The 25,483-nt window shown below is 46.3% G+C and overlaps 1 long non-coding RNA gene across 1 annotated transcript in view; it reads left to right on the top strand.

The window, feature by feature from the left end:
- The window catches only part of LOC139753457 (uncharacterized), a 192,749-nt gene that overhangs the window by 147,309 nt on the left and 19,957 nt on the right, over positions 1-25,483 (top strand). Inside the window, exons 2-4 of the long non-coding RNA XR_011713713.1 lie at positions 13,869-14,105; positions 24,171-24,258; positions 24,401-24,719. This is a non-coding gene — a long non-coding RNA (uncharacterized lncRNA). The remainder of the gene's footprint in view (positions 1-13,868; positions 14,106-24,170; positions 24,259-24,400; positions 24,720-25,483) is intronic.

The raw sequence follows: 25,483 nt of genomic DNA, 5'->3' as shown, positions 1-25,483 counted from the left end.
TATCTATCTATCTATCTATCTATCTATCTATCTATCTCTCCTTCTTCCTCGTCAGAAAGATATATATAAAGAAATTGCAACAACTTAAAAACAGCACCAAGTTGTCGTCCCAGGACCGTACGCACAATACACACACACACACACACACACACACACACACACACACACACACACACACACACACACACACACACTTGTCCTCTGCAGTTGCCAGAACCATTTAGAAATGGCTCTAGGGTAAGGAGGTTGGGGGGGAGGCTGGGGAAGTGGGGTGACTGAAGTCTCTCCTTGTTCAAGAATAAAAGAGAGACGAAAGAAAAGCGAGTTTAATCAATAATGAAGACTCGTCCTGTATGCTTTCATCCCTGCCCTTTGATGTCGGTGATGAGATTTAAAACGTAATTTAAACTGCAATAAAGTGAGGGAGAGATTTCCTCTAATGGTCGGGCGTAGCGGGGGAAGGTAACATAGTGGCCCTAGGCTCGCTCATGTTATAGGTTGATAAATACACATTGAAGCGCAGCATGGCCATTTTGACATGAACTTATACACGTAATATTTTGTACGTTACCAGTTATAGATATGCAAAGTGAGTCACTGTATTGCAGGCGGGCCACACGTTGGTGATGGGCCACACGCTGGTGATGGGCCACACGTTGGTGGTGAGCCACACGTTGGTGGTGAGTCACACGTTGGTGGTGGGCCACACGTTGGTGGTGGGCCACACGTTGGTGGTGAGCCACACGTTGGTAGTGAGCCACACGTTGGTGGTGGGCCACACGTTGGTGGTGGGCCACACGTTGGTGGTGAGCCACACGTTGGTGGTGGGTCACACGTTGGTGGTGGGCCACACGTTGGTGGTGAGCCACACGTTGGTGGTGAGTCACACGTTGGTGGTGGGCCACACGTTGGTGGTGGGCCACACGTTGGTGGTGAGTCACACGTTGGTAGTGAGCCACACGTTGGTGGTGGGCACACGTTGGTGGTGGGCCACACGTTGGGGTGGCCCGTTGGTGGTGGGCCACACGTTGGTGGTGGGCCACACGTTGGTGGTGAGCCACACGTTGGTGGTGAGTCACACGTTGGTGGTGGGCCACACGTTGGTAGTGAGCCACACGTTGGTGGTGGGCCACACGTTGGTGGTGGGCCACACGTTGGTGGTGGGCCACACGTTGGTGGTGAGTCACACGTTGGTGGTGAGTCACACGTTGGTGGTGGGCCACACGTTGGTAGTGAGCCACACGTTGGTGGTGAGTCACACGTTGGTGGTGAGCCACACGTTGATAGTGAGCCACACGTTGGTGGTGGGCCACACGTTGGTGGTGGGCCACACGTTGGTGGTGAGCCACACGTTGGTGGTGGGCCACACGTTGGTGGTGAGCCACACGTTGGTGGTGAGTCACACGTTGGTGGTGGGCCACACGTTGGTGGTGGGCCACACGTTGGTGGTGGGCCACACGATAGTGTAAGGTCACGCGGTTCTGGTAGGCCGAAGGTGATGGGCCACACGCCGCTGCTGGGCCACAAAGTGGTGACGGGCCATACAGTGCTGATGGGCTAAACGGTTCTGGTGGGCCACACGATGCTGATTCGTCACACATTGCTGGCGGCGCACACAGTTCGGGTTCGCCACATGGTGCCGGTGGGCCACATGGTGCTGGTGGGCCACACGTTGCCGGTGGACCAAGCGATGCTGGTGTGCCTCGCATTTTGAGCGGGCCACCGGTGCTAGTGCGTCACACAGTGTAGGTAGGCCAGACGGTGCTAGTGCGTCACACGGTGTAGGTAGGCCAGACGGTGCTGGTGCGTCACACGGTGTAGGTAGGCCAGACGGTGCTAGCGCGTCACACGGTGTAGGTAGGCCAGATGGTGGTAGCGCGTCACACGATGTAGGTAGGCCAGACGGTGCTGGTGCGTCACACGGTGTAGGTAGGCCAGACGATGCTGGTGCGTCACACGGTGTAGGTGGGCCAGACGGTGCTAGCGCGTCACACGGTGTAGGTAGGCCAGACGGTACAAGTGCGTCACACGGTGTAGGTGGGCCAGATGGTGCTAGTGCGTCACACGGTGTATGTAGGCCAGACGGTACTAGTGCGTCACACGGTGTAGGTAGGCCAGACGGTGCTGGTGCGTCACACGGTGTAGGTAGGCCAGACGGTGCTGGTGCGTCACAGGTGTAGGTAGGCCAGACGGTGCTAGTGCGCCACACGGTGTAGGTAGGCCAGACGATGCTGGTGCGTCACAGGTGTAGGTAGGCCAGACGGTGCTAGCGCGTCACACGGTGTAGGTAGGCCAGACGGTGCAAGTGCGTCACACGGTGTAGGTAGGCCAGATTGTGCTAGTGCATCACACGGTGTAGGTAGGCCAGACGATGCTGGTGCGTCACACGGTGTAGGTAGGCCAGACGATGCTGGTGCGTCATACGGTGTAGGTAGGCCAGACGGTGCTAGCGCGTCACACGGTGTAGGTAGGCCAGACGGTGCAAGTGCGTCACACGGTGTAGGTGGGCCAGATGGTGCCAGTGCGTCACACGGTGTAGGTAGGCCAGACGGTACTAGTGCATCACACGGTGTAGGTAGGCCAGACGGTGCAAGTGCGTCACACGGTGTAGGTAGGCCAGATGGTGCTAGTGCATCACACGGTGTACGTAGGCCAGACGATGCTAGTGCGTCACACGGTGTAGATAGGCCAGACGGTGCTAGTGCGTCACACGGTGTAGTTATGCCGACAATGCTGGTGCGTCACAGGTGTAGGTAGGCCAGACGGTGTGGGTGGAGCAGACGGTGCTGGTGCGTCACATCGTGGAGGTAGGGCATGGCGGTGCTGGAGGGGCACGTGATGCGGGCTACATGGTTCTGGTGGACCTCACGGTCTGTCTATCTCTCTATCTATCTATCTATCTATCTATCTATCTGTCTGTCTGTCTGTCTGTCTGTCTATCTATCTATCTATCTATCTATCTATCTATCTATTTATCTATCTATCTAGCTGTCATTCGGTGATTGAAAATACCTTGGTAAAAAAGAAAAACAGATGCATACCACAGCATACACGCGTGAATTGGGTTAAGGTTAGACAGACATTATATAGGATTATGTGCTGACGGAGAGGTATGCGGAGGAGAGACTGTTGGATGTGAATGTGTTGAAAAGAACATCTGATAGGATGCCTGATCACATCATGGTAGAGACGAGTGTGAATGTTATCACTTTTTTAGCATAAAAAATGGGAAATGACATGGGTAAGGAGAAGGTTGAACTGAATGAGTTTGCAAAATAGTTCATTCGAGATTAGGGTGAAGAATGGATGGTGATTAGGACGCAACGCTTTCGTGTTTAGATAAGGTAAGTGGTACTCCAAAGGTGGAATGTGGGCGTTTGAGAAATAGCAATGAGTGGTAGGATGAAGAAGTTAAGTTACTGGAGAAACAAAAGAGAGAGAAGTGTATGGCCGATACCCGCAGGGAGATGTACAAGAAAAAGAAATGGAAATGAAGAGGAAGGTGCAGAGGCTGAAAAAGAGGGCAAAAGAGAGATGGGATGAGTGCATATCGACAGCTTTCAGAGAGAATAAAGATATATTTGGGAAGGAGGTGAATCGCGTGGGAAGAACAAGGGAACAATTAAGAGCATCAGTTAGGATAGCAGATGGCGAAGCGGTAGAAGGCAAAGAAGAGGTAAAGAGGAGATGGAGTGAGTATTCTGAAGGATCTTAAGTGTCTCAGATAAAGAATTGTGTTATAGAAACTGAGAATGTTTCTTTCAGGAACTGAGACTACCGAGAATATTATCCAAGGTGGGAAACTAAAGCGATGAGAATCTCAGGAGCGATTCCTATGATAACAGTGTAGCACAGACTGAAAAGTTGCGGTGCTTCGGTGTGAGGCAGTAATGGCGACTGGGACGCGAGAGAAGGATCCTGGCTTTGTTCTTGGGACGTAAGACTGTCTCAATGGGTCATGTTGAGGGCACTATGGGGCGAAAATATATCCAGGACTATTTGAGTTTGGATGAAGAGCCTGAGTGACTGAGTGTCAAGATTAAGGAATAATGTGAACTTACCTTACAAGCAGAGACTAAGTCAGCAAAGAGCCCAGCTTGGAAACACGAGCAGGAATTACGCTCAAAATGTCCCTCGTAAGCTGAAACAAAGCTGAGGGTATCCACGATGAACTAAAACTTGACTGAAAGAATTTCTAGGTTGAGTTTCTTCCCCCAGCCGCTGAGAATGGGGTGAAAGCCTAATCCCCCCAACAAAAACTCCCTCTGCGTGTGTCCTCCAAGAGCTGAGGATCAGCTGAGTGTGCCACCAGGACACCCCGAGAGGAGTTTGTCTGCGGGCGAGTAATGAGGGGAACGAACGAGGACACTCGAGGAACCACAGAGGAGGACCTGATAATGACGGTCACGTTTGAGAACCGCCTGAGGAGGGGCGTCAATGAGGACGTGGACCGAGGCGCTGGTGTTAAGGAGGCACAAGGAGGCGCCATGAATGAGGCACATATGTGTATAGGCTCTCGGGGAAAAGCCTGGAGGTCCTTCAAGAGTAGAGTTACAATGAGAGAAACACGAATGTTGACACAAAGCGACAAAGGAGAAGAAAAATATGGCATTTTCATATTGCTTTTCATCTTTATCATAAGATGAATTTTTTCCTTTCTTGGCTTTAAGACGAAATAAAAATTACAGATGAATTCTTCCTCTGTCAACCCATCAGAGGAAGTGTGTATGAGTGTGCTGCAGAAGATTTTGACTCTTAACCAGTCTCAAGTGTTTATAGAAGAGTGGAAAAAATGGGTACTACCATTGTAAGTGTGGTTGTTAGTTTGTCAGGTATATGTGGACTGTCATCAGGAAATGATCGAGAGTCACTCAGTGCTATATATATCTGTATATGCAACCATTACGGCTCCAGTGAAGAAGGAACCCAGCATTAGTGCTGAAGAGGAACCAAGATTTCGACTCACTTTCTTCAGGCACGATAGTTAATCACGGTGCGTGGTATGATTGATGATGTGCTTCGTGTGTTGCAGCCTCCACCCCGGCGGAGGCTTATGGGGTACGATGAACACAACACCCGCACCTCCAGGATCAACGTATTACCTCCTCCCTCACGAATCATACACACTTCGTTGACTACACTCGAGTGTCTGTTCTCTCATGTGGGAAGAGGTGTTCCAGAGGACCCTCGACTGGTATTTCAGGACAGATTCTGATGTTATACATCTTATCTAATGATCTCTACACACATCATGTCCAGTTCATCTTCGGTTCATTCATTTAGCCCATTAGGACGTTGCAGTTGCTGATTTAACCTCCATGATCAGTGCCATTCTGGAGCATGAACCATGGTCCCATAATCGTGGCTTACCCTGGTCATTTTACCCACTGCAGCTCCACTGTATGTTATCCTCTAGCCTGGCCACCTTACTCACTGCTCCACTGAATGATATATCGACATAGTTAAAACAAATTATTCAATCATCGTTCCTCTTATATTTCCTTACATTCCTCATTAGAGGGACTTTCTTCACCTCTCTTTCCTTCATTAGTTGAAAACATATTGCTGTTCTTTATGAAACTGTCCTCAGATATCAGGTGAAAGATTATATTTTTTACCCTGTGTAACATACAGCTCCTCCTGTGTTTAGGGGAGTGTTGCCTGTGTCACCCCAGCCTCGCTACTGTCATGAGTGCTCGCCGGTGTCCTCCAGGTTCCATGACCTCTGCTCAAAGGAGGTTCTTTTGAAGATCATGAGAATTAGGCAACCCTGAGCCAAAGGAGACACTCACTGTTGTTTATGAGAAAGTTGATCCATCTTCTCTTCTTACCAGACAAAGAAGATTTTGGGAAGAACTGAGAGCTATGTTAGTGCCTGTTGTCTGTAATGTTAAGATAGAGACATTCCCAGCCGCTGACTATGTTCCCGAATTGAGCCAAGAGTCTTAGAAAGCAGGGTAGGCTTCCTGGCTATTTCAGATCTAGCGTCATCTGTGCTGGAAGTCAAGAACCATCAATGTTGGTCCATGAGTCCATGGGTCCTTGGTATCGACAGCAACTTTTTTAGTGCCTAACAACGTTACCTTCCAGGGACGATGTCTGGAAGTGGCATCGCTGTGAGGACATCGCTTCAACAGCAGCTCCTATATGTAACTTCTTTCCAGGAGGTAAAATCAAATCCAGGAGCACACCTCCTTCGTCTGGAACATCTTCACTTTATAAACAACTTGGGTGTGAGTGCAGCCAATGTCAGGGATCTTGGCTGAACGTTACCAGAACCATAGTGCTTGGTAGCAAATCCTCCTCCCCCATTCCACTCGAGTATTCTCAGCAGCCGGGGGAGTTCTAAAATTGCTCCCTGGAAGCGCTGGAAGGAGGACGACGAGTTGGAGTGAAAATCTGTTCGACTAAAAAAACTGCGTCAGCACAGGGAGGTAATAGCACAGAAAGACCAGCTACAAAAGCGCTTCAGAGAAGAGAGGCTTTAGCTCGGCAGTAACGCAGGGTCTTTAGAAGACTCACCCCGAGCAAGTCCTTAAGACTTAACTGTATACAAGGCAAGGACCTCCCTCACAAGCTGTCTTGTCTTACTGCCTCCCCTCGTCTCACAGCTTAACGAATTACAGTCGACAGTTGAGGAGGATTTTGTGAGCACTAGGGTTAGTGGTGGAGATGGCCATCTCCCCGTTTCACAAGCTTAGGTAGAACTCTATCAAAAAGCAAAAGGAAACAGTTAAGTAGAGAGACCTGCCTGTATATTCATAAGCTAGATGTCTGATTGTGTAAAACTATAACGAACTACAGAAATGCCCGGATCATCTACATGGCTGGATGATAGCTAGATCAACAGGATACATTGATATCAAGACAAATGTATTGACCTATCGGGTAGGATTCGAACTCTGGGAGGGGCGTCCGGTTTTCTGAGCCCTGTGCCAGCCCAATAGAACAAAATCCTGGCACATAAAGGTATGTATAGGCATATGTATACCGTACTGCACCTGCAGGGGGTTACACCGCGAGTGAGTGGTTATCTTTAGCACGGCTGCATCATCATCACTGGACGGTAAGGAGTACAGTCTCCTCGAGAACACTTGAGCTTAAAAGAAGTCCTCATTCCCCTGCTCCTGCTTTGGCTACAGCCTTTAAGCTGCATGAGCCCCATGAAAGGGTTCCTGGGGTTGCATGTTCGTATTGATGATAATGATAACACTAATGATAATGATAGTGATAATAAGAATAATTATAAAGATTAAAGATAAGAAAATGTATTGATAATGATAACGATAATAGTAATAATGATAATGATAATGATAATGATAATAATAGTAATAATAACAATGATAATAATGATAATAATAATGATAATAATAATGATAATAATAATAATAATAATAATAATAATAATGATAATAATAATAATAATAATAATAATAATAATAATTATTATAACGAAAATAATGATAATAATGATAGTGATAATAACAGAAATAAACAAATAATGATTATGATATATCCCATTCAATTTCCAACCCTCGCCCCATCAAGGCTTCCTATCCACCCTTTTTACCCACCATCAAAGACATAAGGAAGTGCTGTAATCAGATAATGACGTAAAAACACGCAAGGGGAAACGATCCTCATAAGGAAAGGGTTTCCGAGGTGAAGGGACGAGAGTTGAGGAGTTCGACCCCACGAGGAAGAGTCCGATGATGTTGGTTCCGTGGATGCTGATGTGAGGCGCCTTCGTATAGATGAATCACTGGCTTTTTATTACACGAAACTTTTGTTCTTTTGTTTATCTTATATTCGAAGTCAGATTTTTTCGTAAGGGTTTTCTCAGGTGTGATCCTGACTGTCCAGGACTCCGAGATGGGATGGTGGAAATACATCCACATAAAACACATGCGCACACGCACGCACGCACGCACACACACACACACACACACACACACACACACACACACACACACACAGAGTCGTAACTTGACAATTATATTTTTTTTTCTAAGCAGTTTTTTGTCCAAAACACATTGCGCAAACGAAGATGTACGAATGTGTGTGTGTATGCGTGTGTTTGTGTGTGTGGTGTCATAGCCAGATGTTAAGTCAGTGTGTGTCATGGCCAGTCAGTGAGTCTGGCTGTCATGACTGTGTGACGATGTCTCTTGTCACACAAGCTGTTATGCTGCAGCCGGGAGACCCTGAGTGACGCTTGGGCAAAACGCACCGAGTCTCACTAGTCTGGAAGGCCACTCACTGCTGAATTTACAAATAATAGTAGTAAAGATTGCGTGTTTGGACGGTCAAGTGAATTGATTTTGTTAAAGAACAGAAGTTAAGGAAGAATCGGCATAGGTGCCAGCCAGAGACTTAGTAACAGCTGGGAGCTGCTGGGTTCCAGGTGATGCTTTGAAGTTTTCTGTCTCTCTTCCAGTGAAGAGCCGCAGTTGGAAGTGTGATCCGTTGTGTCGCTCTCGAGAGAAAGAAATAGAAAAATCAAAACTGGAAAATGTTCAAGTGACGTTGCTCACAGCGCTTGGATGGAGGATTTAACACTTGAGGTGGTAGGCCTTCAGTTCGGATCCGTTCGAAGCCCAAGTGAAGCTCCAAGATCCGAAATCTGTTCGGAGGTTTGCTACTGAGGACGTGCCACTGATAACTATGCTCTTGTATGTCCATCACGACAACTCTAATGGCCTTTTGAACTTGTCTGAATCAGAGAGCTTGAATCCATCTCTACCGTCGGTATATTTCTAGACGCCTCTTCTCACAATCTTTGGATCTACACATGTGTGAAAAACAACAGAAACTTGAGCGTCATCGATTCCCTCTGAACTCAGTCTTCCAGGAGGCAAGTTAACCGTAATGCACGCTCTGATTTCTCCCTCGGACGAGTCATTCCAGCGAAGATGGGAATAATTCCTCTTGAAGTGAGCAGAAAGTTGCCAAAGTTATAGTCCTCTTTGTACATTAGCTTAAGTCTCAAGTGTTGCATACCGCTAGTGTTACTTTCATAACACCTGGCCTTTACATACCAGTGTTAGTGTTGTTAACACCTGCATCCTCCTGCTGATGTTACTGTTCTAACACCTGCATCCTACTGTCAGCGTTACTGTGGGAACACCTGCATCCTCCTGCCAGTGTTACTATTGTGACAGTGTGACTCTTATACTGTGATGGCCCTGGTGGCTGGAGGCTGCCCGTCTGCCTCAGTGACCCCAGTACTATCGTGCCATCACCTCCTGGGGGAGGGTACTGACTTCTGCTGGTCCACAGCTCCGACCTGACTCGCTGCTGGTGACACTCCTGTCACTCTGGTCCACAGCTCTTGTCCAGCCTGGCGTTAGCCCAGCCTTTCATACCATAAAGTCGCCTGCTGCTGTATGCAGGCCAGGGGATCTTGCTTCATGCGCTATCAACCCACCCTCGGCTATATTCAGATATGCCACAGCTGGCTGCTGCCTGGCGGATCCTGATGAACCAGCTGACGGCTCTCCAGACCGGACCCATTGTTCACAGTCGGCACAACACATGTGTGGGCTCCAGTACAGCTTCTCTGGAGAGGCTGGAATATATATGTGGCCGCGTCGTACCTGAGTTATTCCATTTTACGTACATCAGTGTTCTCAGTTGCACGTCTTGTTACGGGGAAAACAGACAAAAATGGCCACTTTCTTTCACAGTCTGCCTTTAGCTGTCATATGTAATGCACCGGAACCACAGCTCCTTATCCACATCTAGGCCTCACAGACCTTTCCATGGTTTATCCCAGGTATTACACATGCCCTGGTTCAGTCCATTGACAGCACGTCGACCCCGGTATACCGCATCGTTCCAATTCACTTTATTTCTTGCACGCCTGGTTCATGATTCACAGGTGTTGTATCCAAAAACCCACACAATATTCATGTAAATTCTCCTAATATCGTTACCATGTGATCCCATAATGAATCTTGGTAATTACCTGTAGTGCCAAGAGCTCATGTCAATAGCTCGAGTGTCTTTTCAGAGTCAGTTCAAGTTTTATTAGTATTGTACGCCAAGTGCAGAACAGGGGTCTCTCTTTTTGTGAATGTTGATGGTATATAAAGGAGAGCCCTTCTGCCCTGCTCTATTCAGACACTTACCCAGTGATATCATGAGGAGGGTCGACTCTTTTCCGAGGCATTTTGGGGAAATAAATGGCATTATAGTGTACAAAGTTTCGGAGCTTCGAAACTTTATACACTATAAAGTTTCGAAGCTGTTTCGTTCCCACGAGAATATAGTCTTTTCCCTCTCCCATCCTCCCTCCACCTCTCTCTCTCTCTCTCTCTCTCTCTCTCTCTCTCTCTCTCTCTCTCTCTCTCTCTCTCTCTCTCTCTCTCTCAGTTATCTATTTTATGGCTTTCTCAACTTTTCTCCCATCCCCCTCTCCCTCCGTACCACTCTCTCTTCTCCCCATCATCAGATAAAATCGCGAGGGGATGGGACGGGAGACCATCTAATAACAACACCCAGGATGGGCCTGGTCATCATCATCTGCCAGATATGGATGCTTGAGGGGTCCATCGTGGAGGGCAGGATCCCGCTGGCGGGAGAGAGAGAGAGAGGAGAGAGGAGAGAGTTGAGCGCCAGTGTCCTTCGCCGGACGGCAGGATTGGTATGGTAGGATCCCGCTGGTGGCAGAGAGAGAGAGAGAGAGAGAGAGAGAGAGAGAGAGAGAGAGAGAGAGAGAGAGAGAGAGAGGAGGGGTGGGTGGCTGTGAAAAATGATGATCGAGTCCCCTGATGGACAGTCCTACGTCCTGCATGCTTTCATCTCTGCCTTTGACGTATGTGATGAGATTTACCACAAAATTCATCTGACGGAAAGTGGAGCGCACTCACCAGTTATGGTTGCTCTGGTCTAGCTTGGCCCAGGCAGCAGGCGGGAGTTATGATGTTGTGGCCACCATGATTGACATGGGGCAGGAGGCAGGAGTTGTGGTGTTGTGGCCGCCATGATTGGCATGGGGAGGCAGGAGTTATGGTATTGTGGCCAAGGTATGCATGGGGTAGAAGGTAGGAGTTATGGTGTTGTGGCCATGGTATGCATGGGGTAGGAAGGTAGGAGTTATGGTGTTGTGGCCATGGTATGCATGGGGTAGAAGGTAGGAGTTATGGTGTTGTGGCCATGGTATGCATGGGGTAGGAAGGTAGGAGTTATGATGTTGTGGCCAAGGTATGCATGGGGTAGAAGGTAGGAGTTATGGTGTTGTGGCCATGGTATGCATGGGGTAGAAGGTAGGAGTTATGGTGTTGTGGCCATGGTATGCATGGGGTAGAAGGTAGGAGTTATGGTGTTGTGGCCATGGTATGCATGGGGTAGAAGGTAGGAGTTATGGTGTTGTGGCCATGGTACGCATGGGGTAGAAGGTAGGAGTTATGGTGTTGTGGCCATGGTATGCATGGGGTAGGAAGGTAGGAGTTATGATGTTGTGGCCAAGGTATGCATGGGGTAGAAGGTAGGAGTTATGGTGTTGTGGCCATGGTATGCATGGGGTAGAAGGTAGGAGTTATGGTGTTGTGGCCATGGTATGCATGGGGTAGAAGGTATAAATATGGTATTGTGGCCAAGGTATGCATGGGGTAGGATGTAGGAGTTATGGTGTTGTGGCCGCCATGATTGGCATGGGGAGGCAGGAGTTATGGTGTTGTGGCCAAGGTATGCATGGGGTAGGAAGGTAGGAGTTATGGTGTTGTGGCCATGGTATGCATGGGGTAGAAGGTAGGAGTTATGGTGTTGTGGCCATGGTATGCATGGGGTAGGAAGGTAGGAGTTATGGTGTTGTGGCCTCCATGATTGGCATGGGGCAGGAGGCAGGAATTGTGGTGCTGTGGCCAGGCTTTTGCATAGGGGCAGGAGGTAGGAGTTAGGGTGCTCTATAAATATAGTACTGATGGAATGGAAACGTATGAACAGCTTAGAGTGATGGTCATAACCACACGATGAACACAACGAGAGTTCTCAAGGGTTCACATTTTCCTACAGACTCTACCCCTGGGTTGGCAGGTCTCCTTGCCTAGGTAGGTCGGCGCACAATAAAGGAACATGACCGTCGTAAAGTTTTATATACAAGTTATATTAGCCAGTTGGGAGCGAACCTCCCCGTCAGGGAAGCTGTTCTTTGAACTGATGGTCAATAAAATAGATGGAGCCCATGAGGTATTGGGACGTGGGAGGAAGGAGGGTGGGGAAGGGGGTCATGCTCGTGTGTTTACTGGATTGAGTTGAGGACTGAGACTGGAAGTTGGTTGTGTACTGGTGGTAGGAGACGACTGGTAGTGGGTGCTGTGATGGGTTCCATCGGACTGGGGACTGTACTGGTGGTTGGGTCTCATGGTACTGGTACTGTACTGGTAGTTGGGTCTCATGGTACTGGTGCTGTGCTGTTGGGGCTCATGGGACTGGTGATGTACTGTTGGGTTTCATTGTACTGGTGTTGTACTGGTGGTTGGGTCTCATGGTGCTGGTGCTATACTGTTCGGTCTCATGGTACTGGTGCTGTTCTGGTGCTTGGGTCTCATGGTACTGGTGCTGTCCCGGTGCTTGGGTCTCATGGTACTGATACTATAGTGATTGCCATGGTGAAACACTGACATCCACACCTTACGTCAGCATTTCTTACGTGTTTTTTTTATTAACAATTTCCACCAACCAGGTTGATATCGTCATGCACGACCTTCGTCTCCAGTCACATCTCCATGCGCACAATACTTCCATCTCATATGATCCCCAGCCATGCTGGTAACATCCTTCATCTGAAACATCAGCGCAGCAGACTCAAACACTTCCCTCACTACTGCATCATCCCAGTTCAACTGTAGACTACCTCTCCTCTCTTCGCCATCTACTTTCACCGCTACATATCATTTTGTCTATCCAATCAGCTGCCATAAGTTCTACATGACCACAGCATCCATAAAGGAGTGTCATATGTGTTTCACATGAATAATTTCCTCACGTCACATGTCCTTCTCACATTTCCTATATTGAACCCATTTATCCTCCTAATTCCATGTATACAACGTAAGTCATCCATCTTAATTGCTCTTATTTTTCACCTCCTCTGCAAATGTTGCTGTCACACCAATGCCTCAGAACTGGGATAAGTACTCATTTAAAACAAGTCTCGTGCACATTCTACACTTAATTCTCTGTTTCCTACTTCAGAGTTTCCACAATCCTCCATACAGAACTTTACTCCCCAGAACGTAAACTCGTCCACAATATCTACTTCTTCACTATGTAGACTGATGTTATGTTGTGAGCTATCACGACAGCCTCGTCCTACATACATGGTTGACACGGCCCATCGCTGTGTCTAATTCTTCCTCCCTTTCAGCAAACGACAAAGAGACTCATCTGCATACAGCAAGAGTGGCAGTTTCCATTTTCTTTCTCCTCGATTACGTTTTACACCACAGTCACCTCACCGTGCACTCATGTCTCGTAATGTCCCATTCCTCAAAGAAATAACCATGATGACATGACACAGAGTTGATGTATTCCCACAGACCACTCACACACACACACACACACACACACACACACACACATACCACTTCCATTTTGAAAGCTTTTTAAAGATTTCAGAAGTCATCCATACTTGCTATATGGGGTCAGAACATCCTAGACAGCTTTCATCTTCATAAACCTTTTTAAAAAGTACATGATAATCAATTTACGGCCATTTTCTCTGAGACTCACACAGTTACTTTAAATGTAATTACCTCGTGTCCAAACTTACCCTCCACCTCTTAATAACACCTTATCCTCTAATCCAGCGTCTTTGTATCCGCTGACACTGCTTGGTATCATGATATTTATCTCTGCTTCAGCAGGGGTTGCACCCAGGAGTCGGGAAAGAGGAATAGCAGCTCAAGGTACAGGAGGAGAAGGTACGAAAGTGGATTCGGAAATGCCTGACAGATAAGAAGCAACATGGATCAAGAAGCATTACTGGACTCACAACTGAGAGGGGCCAGGTAATTAGCCTGGTGTCTTAGGGCTCAGTCCTCAGAGGCCTCCTTTCATCATCAGTATACGTCAGTGATCTTCACGTTGGAGTAGACTGTAAAGTGAGTTAGTTTGCTGACAATACGTTTTGAGTCTAAAGTGAGCAGGTTAACGACTTACAGATAGATAGATAGATAGATAGATAGATAGAGAGAGAGAGAGAGAGAGAGAGAGAGAGAGAGAGAGAGAGAGAGAGAGAGAGAGAGAGGATATGTAGATGATTATCATTACAGATCTAAAACAATGAAAACATGAATCACTGTACCAAATTATGCAAACAGACAACTTGGTTTTATATATAAGAGCTTCAGTTCAGAGTGACATGTAGCATTTGGTCAGACCTCACTACAGCACAGTACAGTTCTGGACACTATACTACAGGATGGATGTATATATATTCTGGCGAGAGCAAATAAGGATGGATGACAAGAGTAATCACAGGCATTAGGAGCCTCCCGTATGACTACAGATTAAGAATAATAGACTTGTATTCTCTAGAGAGGAGTAGAGTGAGGGATGATCTTACAAAGGGGATCAAGGAATCAGAATACTCCCCACGTACTCCCTGCACGTCGTAGAAGACGACCGAAAGTAATGGGAGATGGTAACCGGAAACCCTTTTTTAAAGTGGGAACAGAAGAAGGAGCCAAGCGAGGAGGGCTAATCCTCCTCGAAGGCTCAGGCAAGGGTGTGGGAATGTATGTGGATGTAATCAAGAAGAGAAGAAGTGAGAAATAGGTAGTATCTTATGGGATATGAACTTGGTTATTCTGGCTCTTAATGAAACTAAGCTAAAAGGGAAGGGGGAAGAATGGCTTAGGAATGAGGTAAGGGTAGTATAGGGGAGCGAGAGCAAAGGAAGTGGAAGCTGTCGGAGGAGTTGTGGGAATGTGCCAAAGAGGGTAAGGAAGTGAGTCGTAGACTGATGTGGGTGAGAATGAATGTGGATTACGAGAGCTAAGTGACTGTCAGTTTTTATGCACTTGGTTTTGTGTGTCAAAGGCGAATGTTCTGGGAGGAGCTGAGCGAATGCTTCAGTAACTATGATGCTAAGATTGAGTCTTGATGGCAGGTGATTTGAATGTAAGTGTGGGTGATATAGCAGTTGAGGGTATAATTGAGGGGAGAACACAGAATAATATTCTAACGTAGACACTAACACTTTGGGAAGGTTCAAACCCAGATTAATACATGACTGGTGATGGGTAAGTGTACATAGGTGCTGCCCTCATACGGGCCAGTAGGTCTTCTGCTGTATCATTCATCCTGACTGTGTATACCTTGTTTCATCAGTCACCCTACGAAGGATCTGTGAGCCGTGACTCTCGATAGTTCCATCATTCGCCTCCAGCGGGCCTCAGGGGTGGCCTGACCCACGTGGTCTTGGTCTCGGTTCTTGTCCCTCCCATTTAACCTCTTCTCTTAATCTCTTCCTCATCTTCCATTTTGTCTTTTCCACTCACCCTCTTTGTTTTCACCCCACATCCTCCTGCTTTTTTGCGTTCTCTCCACTTAATCCTAATCAAACTTTGCAACATTTATCACCTCTTTTGACCTCTTCCCTTATCTATCCTTAGCTTTCTTCCTCTGCTGCTCATTTCCTCTTTACTTCTCCACGCTTCTCCTCTTCCCGACACCCTTTTCACCCTCTCCTGACCCTACATAGCTCCCCCCCCCCCTTTTCCTCCTCTCTCCGCCAGCCTCCTGGAGATACTGCGACTTCATTTCCCTCGCCTCACGTTGATCCCGGGCAGGTTTTGTTGACGTCTGTCACACGTAAGGAACTTCTGTTCGGCTTTGGTGTGGGATGTGTGAGGTGTGTGTTCTCTGGGACTGACTGCACCACTGGTGTTGTGTGAGGTGTGAATAGCAATCCCCAGTAACTCTCATATGAGAGCTGAGAGATGCATCCTCTCATGATTGGTTGTATATATATATATATATATATATATATATATATATATATATATATATATATATATATATATATATATATATATATATATATACATATATTATCCCTGGGGATAGGGGATTAAGAATACTTCCCACGTATTCCCTGCGTGTCGTAGAAGGCGACTAAAAGGGGAGGGAGCGGGGGCTGGAAATCCTCCCCTCTCGGTTGTTTTTTTTTTTTTTTTTTTCAATTTTCCAAAAGAAGGAACAGAGAATTGGGCCAGGTGAGGGTATTCCCTCAAAGGCCCAGTCCTCTGTTCTTAACGCTACCTCGCTAATGCGGGAAATGGCGAATAGTTTGAAAGAAAGAAAGAAAGATATATATATATATATATATATATATATATATATATATATATATATATATATATATATATATATATATGTATATATATATATATATATATATATATATATATATATATATATATATATATATATATTATATATATGCTCTGTGGAAGGTATTAAGAATATATGGTGTGGGAGGCAAGTTGTTAGAAGCAGTAAAAAGTTTTTATCGAGGATGTAAGGCATGTGTACGTGTAGGAAGAGAGGAAAGTGATTGGTTCTCAGTGAATGTAGGTTTGCGGCAGGGGTGTGTGATGTCTCCATGGTTGTTTAATTTGTTTATGGATGGGGTTGTTAGGGAGGTGAATGCAAGAGTTTTGGAAAGAGGGGCAAGTATGAAGTCTGTTGGGGATGAGAGAGCTTGGGAAGTGAGTCAGTTGTTGTTCGATGATGATACAGCGCTGGTGGCTGATTCATGTGAGAAACTGCAGAAGCTGGTGACTGAGTTTGGAAAAGTGTGTGAAAGAAGAAAGTTAAGAGTAAATGTGAATAAGAGCAAGGTTATTAGGTACAGTAGGGTTGAGGGTCAAGTCAATTGGGAGGTGAGTTTGAATGGAGAAAAACTGGAGGAAGTGAAGTGTTTTAGATATCTGGGAGTGGATCTGGCAGCGGATGGAACCATGGAAGCGGAAGTGGATCATAGGGTGGGGGAGGGGGCGAAAATTCTGTGAGCCTTGAAGAATGTGTGGAAGTCGAGAACATTATCTCGGAAAGCAATAATGGGTATGTTTGAAGGAATAGTGGTTCCAACAATGTTGTATGGTTGTGAGACGTGGGCTATGGATAGAGTTGTGCGCAGGAGGATGGATGTGCTGGAAATGAGATGTTTGAGGACAATATGTGGTGTGAGGTGGTTTGATCGAGTAAGTAACGTAAGGGTAAGAGAGATGTGTGGAAATAAAAAGAGCGTGGTTGAGCGAGCAGAAGAGGGTGTTTTGAAATGGTTCGGGCACATGGAGAGAATGAGTGAGGAAAGATTGACCAAGAGAATATATGTGTCGGAGGTGGAGGGAACGAGGAGAAGAGGGAGACCAAATTGGAGGTGGAAAGATGGAGTGAAAAAGATTTTGTGTGATCGGGGCCTGAACATGCAGGAGGGTGAAAGGAGGGCAAGGAATAGAGTGAATTGGAGCGATGTGGTATACCGGGGTTGACGTGCTGTCAGTGGATTGAATCAAGGCATGTGAAGCGTCTGGGGTAAGCTATGGAAAGCTGTGTAGGTATGTATATTTGCGTGTGTGGACGTATGTATATACATGTGTATGGGGGGGGGGGGTTGGGCCATTTCTTTCGTCTGTTTCCTTGCGCTACCTCGCAAACGCGGGAGACAGCGACAAAGCAAAAAAAAAAAAAAAAAAAACAATATATATATATATATATATATATATATATATATATATATATATATATATATATATATATATATATATATATATATATATGAATTGCTTTTGAGGTTTGTACCGAGTGATATATTTCCCGTCTGGTTGGTTATACACCGTGGTATGCTGGGGTAATTCAGAGGTGGGAGTTGAGCTGTGTGTAACCTTGTTATATCCTGGGTATATACAGTGAACATGTTGCAATGATTGTGGTGCAGGAGCTGGGAAATCCTCTCCTGCTCTTGGTCTAGCTAGATACGTTCATACAGTCGCTTTGGCCACATAACCAGCTATACCTTGCGCCATTACACCGCTGCAAATACAAAACGACTAAGAAAGCGTCTGGCAACAGAGGACGACAACTATGAAGGCGTCTGGCAACACAGAACGACCATATGACGTATGACAACAAAGAAGGACCACTATGACGCATGGCAACACAAAACGACCACAATGACGTATGGCAACACAGAACGACCACAATGACTATGGCAACACAGAACGACCACAATGATGTTTGACAACACAGAACGACCACGATGACGTATGGCAACACAGAACGACCACAATGATGTATGACAACACAGAACGACCACGATGACGTATGGCAACGCCTACTATGATCTTAGACCGATGACCGAGTCCCATGGCCATCCCTGAATACCCTTCACTTACGTGATGGTTGACGATACACACGTAGCACCCATGATCACACAGAGCTGTCTGCACCCATCCTGCCCGTCTCTACCACCCACCTGTCATCAACCAGTCTCACCTGAGACTCGGGCCCACGCCCACCCGCCCGCCCGCCCCTATACGTTCTCCCTTCTCATTCATCAGGGCCACAAACACACGCCCCCGAAACTCCCACAGCCAACACGCTAATTGATCGACAGTATCTCTCTCTCTCTCTCTCTCTCTCTCTCTCTCTCTCTCTCTCTCTCTCTCTCTCTCTCTCTCTCTCTCTCTCCCCTTGTCATCAGGTTTTCCTTTCTCCCCCCCCTTTTTTTTTCCTCTCTTCCACTCGTGCAGATGTAGTTGTTTCCACCCAAACCCTCAGGTCCCCTGAGACTCTACCCTCATGCCAGACTCCCTCGCATACGGCAGAAAAGTACAGAGTGATGGTAATATCCTCATCCTTCATCACTTTCCATTAAGTGGACCATCCCTGCCACCCTCCTGAGTTTATCTTTTTTTCCCCCTGCTTATATGTAACATGCCGGATCTCCTCGCTCTGAGTGAGTTCAACTCATTTAGTCACAAATGACTCTATTCTAATCTGGAGATAGAGTTGGGGACGTCATCTCCAATTCCCTTAATTCCTGGCTTTGGGGAGATTGATAGGAATGTTCTACCAGGTAATTTCTGGCAGAAACATGTACGTTCTGATGGTGCCATTCCATCTTTTGTTTATCACTTCCCTACAGTCGCTCCTTCGTGTTCATGGCTCAGACTCTCGCTTTTACCCTAGATCGTATCCATCTGTTGCCATACACAGTTTCGTCCTGAATCGTCTGTTTATCATCTGTTCTTCATCGTCTTGGTTGCTCCGCTAAATCCGTTTGTTATAACTACTTCCTTCTGTTGGTCCCCTCGCTGACTCCTTCCTGTAGCGTTGAATGCCCTCTGTTGATTTCACTCGCGTCTCTCATCTCCTCACTGACTTCTGTTAATCTCGCAGACACTTCCATGCACTATCATCAGCTGGTATATGCATTTCTTTCTCTTCCATAATCACTGTTCACATCTCTGTTCCACTAAGCTGTTCCTTTCTCAACCTTTCCTAGATGCAAACACAAATATCCTCAAATCTTTTCCATGCAAATCCCATACTAGTTATTCCCTTCCAGTAGACTTTTGTAAGGTTAATGTAACTCAATATCTTCCTTATGTGTGACCATCGACTTCGCATTTACATTTGTCTTGTTTTCACTATATTTTCTTATGACTCCAGTTATATATCACAACTCCTGTACAACACTGTGTGGCAGGAGGGATCTCGCAAGATCTTGCCTGGACAACACGGAGCAAGATCTATCCCAGCTTATTTATAGTACACCACTGAGCAAGATCTGTCTCAGTTTACTGTACACTACTGAGCAAGAATCGACGCAGTTTACTGTACACCAATGGGCATCATCAATACCAGTTTTAACAGTACAACACTAAACCCATGTTCGGTTCTTTGTTTATCATAAAGTCCGTCACACAGGTTTAAGTTTAGGTTTTCTGTCGCACTATCTTGAAAATCCTTTCCACTCAGCATGCCGTGTGTAATCATTATTAATGTTTCTCGCGCGGGAAAGTATAACATATTGCCCAAAAGTTTGTTGTAAACTCTAACAACTTCCATTTTCGTGGCCCCCATCCCCCCTCAATTTCCTTAAGTCTGACTTTTCTCCATCATGCCACCCTACCCATTAGCTAATCACCTTCTGACGTTAAAGGATGATCGCTTGTATGATGTGCTGGTTTGACGCCAGAGAAGACGTTAGACTGGACATTCTGAAACGAAACTGATCGTCTACACGTTAAACCAGTTCCTCTAAACTGCAGGATCGGGACAGTGTTACTAACAGTGTCGGACCTTCTTAAGACCAGAGCCACAGACCTAGTACCCGACTGAGCCCTCCCCAGCAGCGTCCTTTATCGAAATCCCTACCCATGGTAAGACCCCCCTCGGACCAGAGACGGTAGGCTGCTGGGGTCCACAATTGCTGCTTTCCCGGCCGACCTCGACACACTCAAATAAACAACTGAAACACTAATGAACTTCTCCGAGACAAGTGACACTCGAAGCATCTTGCTCAAGTCCCACTCCAGGTCCACTCGTTGTATAATCACAGCTTCCAGCACGAGGGGCAACCTGACGCAGTTATGTGCCCCTGGTGGCATTAATTAAAACCTGCAGGGACAGTCAGCTCCCATTCCTGTCTGGCAGAGGTTTGTTAGCCAGCAGTGGAAGTCGCCCCGGTGTGTTCTGCCGGATCGTTCATTGATGCATCACGTTTTGCCTCTTGTGTTCGTTGATGTGAACGAGGGTGCACGTCTTCATTCATGGAGTTTGTTCTCGAAATGATAAAGAATTTGCAGACATAAGATGACATGTGCAAGTTAGACTGAGCCGTCATACACCACGTCTCCAACCCGGTTACTACCCAATTCTCCACCCACATCACCGTCACTCGTCCACACCACTGCTGGACTACTTACACCACTATCCACGCCACTGTTACCCGTCAGTTCATGATGGACCATCAGGTCTCTTCTCTATCCTTCCCATGTACTGCCATGGGCACCTGTGTACTTCTAACCCACACCCAGCACTATACACAGCACCACCACTCACTTGGTCACCAGCCATACCCCTAACTCAACCTCCACCATCATTACTACCACCATACATCACTCCCTAAAGCATTTATATCGCCACTCGCTACACCAATCCACACAACACCAGACGCACCAACACCACCGCTCTCACCAACCACCACCTTACTGCACCTCACCTCACCGCACACCACCAGCACCCACTATACCTCTATTTTACCGAATTCATAAACACCCCAACACTACTACAATGGTATTTTGGCGCACCCTCCAGCCTGGAGTCATGCTGCGTAGCTTATTATTGTTGCTCTGTTGGAGATGATAAAGTTATTTCATTATATAACGTTTCTCTCTCTCTCTCTCTCTCTCTCTCTCTCTCTCTCTCTCTCTCTCTCTCTCTCTCTCTCTCTCTCTCTCTCTCTCTCTCATATCTTCATTTGATACTCCCTCTTTCCATGGAGTCCAGCATCACTTTTCTGTTTGGAATTCACCAACTTTTGTGACACTTAAGATCTTTGTCTATCTTTTCTTTCATACAGGGGGATGGAATCCAGCCATAGTCTATCTGCTCCGGTCAGTTCAACTACCGACCTCCCCACAACCACCTCCCATCACCCAACAACCACTACCCTTCCCCCACAACCACCACCATCACCACACAACCACCTCCACCGCAGGCAGAGTACCACCCACAAAACCATCACCCCTACACACTGCCACCCACAACACCACCACAACCAACACTACCAACACACTATAACCACCACATCACTACAACCTCCTCTATCAGCACACTATCACCACCACACCACCACATCCTTCACTACCAGAACACTATCACTACCACACCACCACAACCTACTCTACCAGCACATTATCACCACCACAGCCTTCACTACCAGCAAACTATCACCACCACACCACCACAACCTACACTACCAGCACATTATCACCACCACACCACCACAACCTACACTACCAGCACATTATCACCACCACACCACCACAACCTACGCTACCAGCACGCTATTTACCACACCACCACCCACACACTCTGACCACACCACAGCTGCCATCCTCCACAAGGGAAACACTACACACAGTATAGTCTGGCCTCCCTAGTGTCTGGGTGGGTCGGCAGGCAGTCAGCAGAACCTGTCGAGGGGAAATTAGATTCTCCTGTGTATCCACCGCCGTTCTGTTTACATGCTGCTAACTTTCGTTTGTCCGGAAGAGAAGTCGGAAAGAATTGTTGCTCGGTGAGATGTTGACGGTTGGATCTTAACTCTCTCTCTCTCTCTCTCTCTCTCTCTCTCTCTCTCTCTCTCTCTCTCTCTCTCTCTCTCTCTGCAGGTGGCAGCCAATCATTAGGTGGCAGCCAATCACCGACGAGAGAAGTTAGTAGAGGGGAGCGCAGAGAGCCAACGGTACAAGCGGCTATCAACTGTCCCTCTTAGGCCCCAAGTCTTTATTTTTCTGCCCCGCGTCCACACAGGTTGCTGGCGATCATTCCACATAGCGCACACCCTCTCCATCTCATACAGAACGCTCGACAATAAGGAAATCATACAAGTCTTTATGTTAACTGAGATGGTGCAGGCTACTAAATGCCCCAATCAAGACCACCTCATTGACGCTATATATATATATATATATATATATATATATATATATATATATATATATATATATATATATGTATTATTATTATATTATTATACTTTGTCGCTGTCTCCCGCGTTTGCGAGGTAGCGCAAGGAAACAGACTAAAGAAATGGCCCAACCCACCCCCATACACATGTATATACATACGTCCACACACGCAAATATACATACCTACACAGCTTTCCATGGTTTACCCCAGACGCTTCACATGCCTTGATTCAATCCACTGACAGCACGTCAACCCCGGTATACCACATCGCTCCAATTCACTCTATTCCTTGCCCTCCTTTCACCCTCCTGCATGTTCAGGCCCCGATCACACAAAATCCTTTTCACTCCATCTTTCCACCTCCAATTTGGTCTCCCTCTTCTCCTCGTTCCCTCCACCTCCGACACATATATTCTCTTGGTCAACCTTTCCTCACTCATTCTCTCCATGTGCCCGAACCATTTCAAAACACCCTCTTCTGCTCTCTCAACCACGCTCTTTTTATTTCCACACATCTCTCTTACCCTTACGTTACTTACTCGATCAAACCACCTCACACCACACATTGTCCTCAAACATCTCATTTCCAGCACATCCATCCTCCTGCGCACAACTCTATCCATAGCCCACGCATCGCAACCATACAACATTGTTGGAACCACTATTCCTTCAAACATACCCATTTTTGCTTTCCGAGATAATGTTCTCGACTTCCACACATTCTTCAAGGCTCCCAGAATTTTCGCCCCCTCCCCCACCCTATGATCCACTTCCGCTTCCATGGTTCCATCCGCTGCCAGATCCACTCCCAGATATCTAAAACACTTCACTTCCTCCAGTTTTTCTCCATTCAAACTCACCTCCCAATTGACTTGACCCTCAACTCTACTGTACCTAATAACCTTGCTCTTATTCACATTTACTCTTAACTTTCTTCTTTCACACACTTTATATATATATATATATATATATATATATATATATATATATATATATATATATATATATATATATATATATATTCTCCCTGGGGATAGGGAGAGAAAGAATACTTTCCACGTATTCCCTGCGTGTCGTAGAAGGCGACTAAAAGGGGAGAGAGCTGGGGGATGGAAATCCTCCCCTTCCGTTTTTGATTTTCCAAAAGAAGGAACAGAGAAGGGGGGCCAAGTGAGGATATTTCCTCCAAGGCTCAGTCCTCTGTTTTTAACGCCACTTCGGTAACGCGGGAAATGGCGAATAGTCGGAAAGAGAAGATAAGAAAGAAAAAAAAAAAAAAAAAATATATATATATATATATATATATATATATATATATATATATATATATATATATATATATAAATATATATATATATATAAATATATATATAAGCTGTATGAAAACACACACCAAAGTATGACGGTTGTTGGGCCACATAAGTGGCTAGAAACTACACAGGATTTGATTTCAGTGAACAAGAAGAAAGTCATAGGAGAGAATGGAAAATAAGACGGAAAATTCCAACTAATTCCATTGTGGACGAGTGAATAAATACGATCGTAAGTAGATAAAATAAGGTACTTGTGTAATGTGATTTACTTATACACTTCTAATATACTAAGTCCTCCTTAAGTTCTAGTGTCATATGTATATATATTCAGAGATTTTCTTTAGTGAGACTGATCTACATTCATTCGTCAGATGGCAGACTCGCCAGCACTTCACAGCCCGATACCTCAAGACCCTTCCTGCATGTTCACTCTCGAAGTATCGACTCTCAAGTGTGACTCAAATGCTCGTAAGGAAAACACCCAGCTTGCCTGCCAGCAGTACGAAGCTGCCCCCCGCCCTCGGTGAAACCGGTAGGAATGTAGGTGTTTGGGGTGTCATCACCTGACGACGATGTCATCTGCAGCGTGTCACCACCTGACGACGAAGTCATCTGGAGATACATCGTGAGGATGGCTTGTTCGAGTAGCACCATGGTCTCCTCCAGTCACCCAGCTCTCCACTGAAGAAGGTAAATATATATATATATATATATATATATATATATATATATATATATATATATATATATATATATATATATATATATATATATGTCATACAAATCTCCAACAGCCAGGATCGAACCCGGGACCCCTGTGCAAGAGGCAGGGGTCCCGGGTTCGATCCTGGCTGTTGGAGGTTTGTATGTTCTATGAAGGTGCGCGTTTATATGCACTTTATTCGTATATATATATATATGTGTGTGTGTGTGTGTGTGTGGGTGGGTGGGTGGGGTGGGTGTGGGTTGGTGCACGCGCGTGCGCCTGGTGTAAGGCTGAATATGATCATTCCTGCCGTTCGTGGTCATAGGAGGCAACTGGTTCTGATAAAACCACTCTCTGTGATGAGGCTCTGCTGACCTGCATTGTGTGTGAGAGGGTGCGCAGCACATGATCTCTGACCTTCCCCCTTGTGGGTGTGGGGGAAAAGCAGTCTCGATCCTTATTTTGGGGGGAGAGATCGTCTCCTATTTCTATTTATACATACAGCTGTGTGTATACAGGTGATATCTAAGAATGATAAGACTTCTACTGATAAGGCAGACTGGTAATCAGGATATACAAACGATGGTGGGTTTCTAGGCTTCATATGAAGTATTGTTAAAGATAAAGGAATATTTTTCCCCAACTGCTCGGGGCTTCTGATGGTTTTTGGTCAGGAAAAAAAAATTGTTGTGACTTGCTTGTGTGGCAGCGGTCGGGCTTGACGCTGAGGCGTTTCCTGAATGAAGGT

Source organism: Panulirus ornatus, chromosome 2 (assembly GCF_036320965.1).
Source record: "Panulirus ornatus isolate Po-2019 chromosome 2, ASM3632096v1, whole genome shotgun sequence".
Lineage (NCBI taxonomy): Eukaryota > Metazoa > Arthropoda > Malacostraca > Decapoda > Palinuridae > Panulirus > Panulirus ornatus.
This window is presented reverse-complemented; position numbering and strand designations above follow the sequence as displayed.